This window comes from Paramisgurnus dabryanus, chromosome 13 (genome assembly GCF_030506205.2).
Source record: "Paramisgurnus dabryanus chromosome 13, PD_genome_1.1, whole genome shotgun sequence".
Lineage (NCBI taxonomy): Eukaryota > Metazoa > Chordata > Actinopteri > Cypriniformes > Cobitidae > Paramisgurnus > Paramisgurnus dabryanus.
Genome location: NC_133349.1, coordinates 26,995,121 through 27,001,539, shown reverse-complemented (window position 1 = coordinate 27,001,539; position 6,419 = coordinate 26,995,121).

Sequence of the window (6,419 nt, the reverse complement as noted above, 5' to 3'; positions counted from 1 at the left end):
AAACTGAGGCTAGGGGGATTGCAGAAAAGGTTGATGTGGAGATGAGCTGGCCTGAGGTAAGTCAGAGAAGGAAAGCTAAACAGTTTGTTTATGAGGGAACAGAACAGACTCGGCCAACTGCAAAAGAGCTCTTTTTTCTACCTCTGATAGATACAGCGTTTATCACAGTAGAGGACAGATTTTCCAAGTTGGAAATGTTTTACGACATTTGTGGTTTTCTATACTCAATTGACACAATGAAAAGCTCTGAGAAGGAAGGAAAGCTGGATGAATGCTGCCACAGATTAGAGCAGAAAATGGATGACGCACAAGACCTGAAGATGGAGGTAAAGGGTGCAGTTCGGTCCTTCCCACCCATATCTCATCACCATTCGAAATGTTTGACTGTATATAAAATTTAATGTAATTTATCGCAGTTTAGATATCTTCGCCCGCAAATAAGCACAGATGCAGCCAAGCTTTATATGCATGCAATGATATTGTCACATTTCACTTATTGCATCACAACTTGGTCTTTATCAACCAACTCTGCATTACAGCCGCACCAAAGCTTGTACATACAGGCACTTAAAATTTTAGACAAAAAACCTGTTTCCTCCCACTAATATTGTGAAGAAATATAGACTACTAACGTTTGAAAATTTTATTTTGTTTTCGAATATTAGTTTAGTATATAAATTTTTTCACGATTTTGCACCACAGTGTCATGACTCCTGGGTGATCGATGGCTGTGTGTGGGATATGTGTGTGTGTGTGTGTGTTGTTTACCTGTGGTGCCGGTTCCTCGTGTGTTCACTAACTCCGCCCCCTTGTTTCAGTAATTGTTCACCGGTGGTGTCTCGTTTACCTTTTCCTTTATATTGCACGTAGTCTTGTCTTTCGTTGCGCGCTCATTTGTTTTATCACAGTCTTGCTGCTCTGCCTTGTCTTGTCGGACGCTTTCTGTCTCCTCCTCTTGTTACCCCAGGTTTGGTTTTCGGCGTCCGGAGACTCGTCTTCGCCCGGACCACTCGCTTGTGGATTACTGGAACTCATTGACTTTGTTTGTCTCTCGGAACAGCTGGTTCACTTCGTTTCTAGGCGGTACACCAGCTGTCTCTGTTTCTCATCGGTTTGCATCACTACCCGTGAGTGGAGTACACCATTTCACCATTGTGGATTACATTGACTCTAATGACTGTTGTTTCTCGGAACCGCTGGTTCGCTTCGTTTTTAGGCGGTGACCAGTTGTTTCCGGGTGGCTTCATCTACACCAGGATTTCACAGTGGATTACCCCGTCTGAGAACTTGGATTTTCCACCTTCCATCTCCGCCTGTCATCCACCTTCAGGACGGCGTGTTTCATCCCTCTGTTGCGTGTGGTGACTGTGCTGGTGTTCTCGATGGAGTGCGTGGGTGGCTCTCTCTCTCTCTTCGGATCTGTACTGGACTATCGTGTAGCGCCGACTCACTCTCTCCTACTGTGGGAGTGCTTCATTCCCACAGTAGTGTTGTCATCCAGAGTGAGTCGAGGGTGTGTGCCGTGTGTGGATCTACCAGTGACTTTGCTCTCCAGATCTCTCATTCTATTTTTCTCAATAAATATTGTTAACTTGCACTTGACTCCGAAGTTTTTCCTGACAGATGAGCGCGCCAAAAATGGAGTCAGCAAGTTTGGAGAGTTTGGAGGTGCAGACCACCCTTCACCAGCAGGGGGCGGCCATCGATCAACATTCCTCATTATTGTCTGCTGCGGCCAGAGATTTCAGTATTTTGTCTGAGCAACTTAAGGAGCTCAGTAATCGCTTGGACCAAGTGACTCCTCACTATGAAGCGCCAACCACATCTGGAGGAGCCGTTTCGACTGAACGGGAGCCACACACGGCAACACCTCCCACCTACAACGGCGATCCCAACACTTGCAGATCCTTTTTGCAACAATGCTCTCTCTTCTTTGCGCTCCAACCCCGTCGATTTTCTTCATCCACTTCCAAGGTGGCCTATGTTCTGACGTTACTCACGGGAAGAGCGAGAGACTGGGGTATGGCCGCCTGGGGGGCTAAAGCTCCATTTACATTTTCATTTGAGGCTCTTGAGAAGGAGATGTTAAAATTGTTTGATCGGTCACTCAAGGGAGACATGGCAGCGGCTGAGTTGGTGAGATTACGGCAACGTAATGACTCTGTTACTGACTTTGCTATCAGATTTAACACTCTCGCTATTTGCTGCAATTGGAACGACGCGGGATTAAGAGCTCAATTTCTCGAGGGTCTCACACCGGGCATTCAAGACGAGATTGCACTGAGGGAGCCACCCACGTTACTGGAAGCTGCCATCGATCTGGCTCTGAGGGTTGAGTCTCGCCATCGGCAGAGAGATCTGCGTCGCTCATTTCGCCATCTGATGTCGGAACCAGGGGAGACCGCTTCAGAGACGCCCTCCGAGGAGCCTATGCAGCTGGGCAAGTTTCGTATCTCTGCTGGTGAGAGAAGTCGTCGTCTGTCAAATGGCCTCTGCTTATATTGTGGCAAGCTGGGGCATCTGGCGGCTACATGTCCGGTAAAAAGATAACGCTCGCCGATGAACCTGGGAGTCTCGGTGGGCGCATCGTCATTTAAATCTCCCGTAAGCAGCACTACGCTACCTGTTATTATTAACTCTTTCTCGTCACAGGCGTTGCTGGATTCCGGTGCGGAGGCGTGTCTTTTGGATGCTGGGTTGGCCAAGTCCTGGGGTATTCCATTCATTCCTCTCTCCTCTCCTTTGTCTGCCTGGACATTGAAGGGCCAGCATATGGCTGTGATCACGCACCGTACACCCCCTGTGAGTTTGTTTGTTTCTGGCAATCATCGTGAGGAAATCGAGTTCTACATCTTAGAGGATTCTCAATCACCAGTCATATTAGGTCATGACTGGTTATCCAAACATAATCCTCACGTTGATTGGCAGAACAATGTTGTGTTATCTTGGAAGTCTTCGTGTTATGTTTCTTGTCTTGGTCCTGCTCCTTCTCTTGTCTCTTTTTCTGTCTCGCAGGTTCCGGCTGTCGATCTCTCAGGGGTCCCGGCGGAGTACTCGGATCTGTATCAGGTTTTCAGTAAGTCCCGGGCCACTTCTCTGCCTCCTCATCGGTCGTATGATTGTGAGATCAAACTTCTTCCCAACACTTCTCCGCCTAAGGGTCGCATATTTTCCCTAGCTAAACCAGAAAGAGAGGCTATGGATAAATACATTAATGACGCTCTTAAAGCTGGTCTCATTCGCCGCTCCTCGTCTCCAGCTGGTGCTGGATTTTTCTTTGTAAAGAAGAAAGACGGGTCCCTTCCTCCGTGCATTGATTATCGAGGGCTGAATGACATTACTGTTAAGAATAAGTACCCCCTGCCATTAATGTCATCAGCATTTGAGTTGTTACAGGGAGCGCGCGTATTTACCAAGCTAGATCTGCGCAACGCTTATCACTTGGTACGAATTAAAGAAAGCGATGAGTGGAAGACAGCCTTTAATACACCCTCAGGACACTGGGAATATTCCGTTCTGCCGTTCGGTCTTTGTAACGCTCCAGCTGTCTTCCAGACCATGGTCAATGAAGTGCTGGGTGACATGATTAACAGATTTGTCTTTGTGTATCTGGATGACATTCTCATCTTTTCTCCCTCCATGCAGATACACACTCAGCACGTTCGCATGGTTTTACAACGGCTTTTAGAGAATCAACTATTCGTTAAGGCGGAGAAGTGCGAGTTCCACAGGAAGTCGGTTTCGTTCTGGGTTTTGTTATTGCCGAGGGAGAGATTCGTCCCGATCCCGCTAAGGTTAAGACGGTTGCCGATTGGCCAGTACCCGACACTCGGAAGGAGCTTCAGCGATTTCTGGGGTTCGCCAATTTTTATGGGCGTATCATCAGAAATTTTGGTCAGATCGCTAAGCCTCTTACTGCTCTCACTTCACCTAACGTATGTTTCCGTTGGAATAGAGAGGCTCAGGAGGCCTTTGATGTGTTAAAATCCTGGTTCATCTCTGCGCCTGTCCTCTCTATTCCCGATCCGGCTAAACAATTTATAGTGGAAGTGGATGCATCTGATGTCGGGGTAGGCGCCGTTTTATCACAGCGATCGTCTATTGATGGGAAAGTACATCCGTGTGCTTTTTTCTCTCACCGGTTAAACCCAGCAGAACGTAATTACGACATAGGGAATCGGGAGCTGTTGGCGGTTAGACTCGCTTTGGGTGAATGGCGTCACTGGTTGGAGGGAACCTCGGAGCCCTTTCTGGTCTGGACGGATCATAAAAATCTTGAATATATCCGTTCGGCCAGAAGACTAACATCTAGGCAGGCTCGTTGTGCACTCTTCTTTGATCGTTTCAACTTCACCCTCTCGTACCGGCCTGGCTCGAAGAATACCAAACCTGATGCTCTCTCCCGTCTGTTCGAGAAGTCAGATTCGGAGAGGGCGGAGACCATTCTCCCGGAGGGGAGGGTGGTCGGCGCCCTCGTATGGGGAATCGAGCAGCGGGTGAGAGAGTCCGGTCGGGAGGGGGAAGTTCCGGAGTGGTGTCCAGCGGGTCGCCTATGGGTTCCTGAGCGGTTACGTTCCGATGTCATCCGGTGGGGTCATGAGTCCAAGTTTGTCGGCCATCCAGGTATTCGGAGAAAGTTGCCTGCTGTCCGTCAGCGTTTTTGGTGGCCTTCTATGTCCACAGACATCAGACAGTTTGTATTAGCCTGTTCGGTTTGTGCTCGTAACAAAGCATCTAATTTACCACCCGCTGGCCTGCTTAAATCTTTGCCCGTGCCCTCCCGCCCCTGGTCTCATATAGCCCTTGATTTTGTCACCGGCTTACCGGCATCTAGTGGTAACACTGTTATCCTAACTGTGGTGGATCGCTTTTCGAAAGCGGCTCATTTTATTCCCCTGCCCAAGCTTCCTTCTGCAAAAGAGATGGCTCAGGTTTTGATTAATCACGTCTTTCGGTTACGGTATTCCGACTGATGTAGTGTCAGATAGGGGTCCTCAGTTCATCTCTCGTTTTTGGCAGGAGTTTTGTAGACAGATTGGTGCTACAGCCAGCTTGTCTTCTGGTTATCACCCGCAGACCAATGGGCAATGCGAACGGGCTAATCAGGATCTCGGTAGAACGCTCCGCTGTCTGTCGTCACAATATCCGAATACCTGGTGCGATCAGCTTCCGTGGGTTGAGTATTCTCATAATTCTCTTCCCGTTACCTCTACCAATTTGTCCCCGTTTGAGCTTTCTAACGGTTATCAACCTCCCCTGTTTCCATCACAGGAACCCGAGGCAGCGGTTCCGTCTGCGTTAGCTTTCATGCGCAGGTGCAGACGCACTTGGAAGAGAGCTAAGACACTCTTATTATCCAATTCCAGACGAACCAAAGCTGCGGCTGACCGTCATCGGCGACCTCCACCCCGTTACGTTTGTGGTCAAAGGGTATGGCTTTCTACCAAGGATCTGTCTCTCCGTGAGCCTTCTCGTAAACTGGCTCCGAGATTCATTGGGCCATACAGCATTTCTAAGGTCATTAATCCGGTGACGGTAAAGCTTAAGTTACCTCCTACTTTTGGTCGGGTTCACCCTGTTTTTCATGTATCCAAGGTTAAACCTGTGATGTTTGCTCGCTATAATCCTCCTATCTCTGCCCCTAATCCCCCGGCCCCTCGTCTAGTGGATGGTGCCCCTGTCTATACTGTTAAGAGGTTACTAGACTCCCGCCGCAGGGGCAGAGGATTTCAGTATTTAGTGGATTGGGAAGGATACGGTCCGGATGAGAGGAGCTGGGTTCCGGCTCGGGATATACTGGATCCTGGGTTGATCGAGGACCTCCGTCGGCGACAGGGTGAGTCTCCCGGTCCGTCTGGTGCCGGTCGTGGAGGGGGGGCTACTGTCATGACTGCTGGGTGATCGATGGCTGTGTGTGGGGTATGTGTGTGTGTGTTGTTTACCTGTGGTGCCGGTTCCTCGTGTGTTCACTAACTCCGCCCCCTTGTTTCGGTAATTGTTCACCGATGGGGTCTCGTTTACCTTTTCCTTTATATTGCACGTAGTCTTGTCTTTCGTTGCGCGCTCATTTGTCTGATCACAGTCTTGCTACTCTGCCTTGTCTTGTCAGACGCTTTCTGTCTCCTCCTCCAGTTACCCCAGGTTTGGATTACGGCATCCGGAGGCTCGTCTTCGCCCGGACCGCTCGCTTGTGGATTACTGGAACTCATTGACTTTATTTGTCTCTCGGAACAGCTGGTTCACTTCGTTTTTAGGCGGTACACCAGCTGTCTCTGTTTCACATCGGCTTGCATCATCACCCGTGAGTGGATTACACTATTTCACCATTGTGGATTACATTGACTCTATTGATTGTTTGACTCTCGGGACAGCTGGTTCGCTTCGTCATTAGGCGGTTACCAGTTACTTACGGGTGGCTT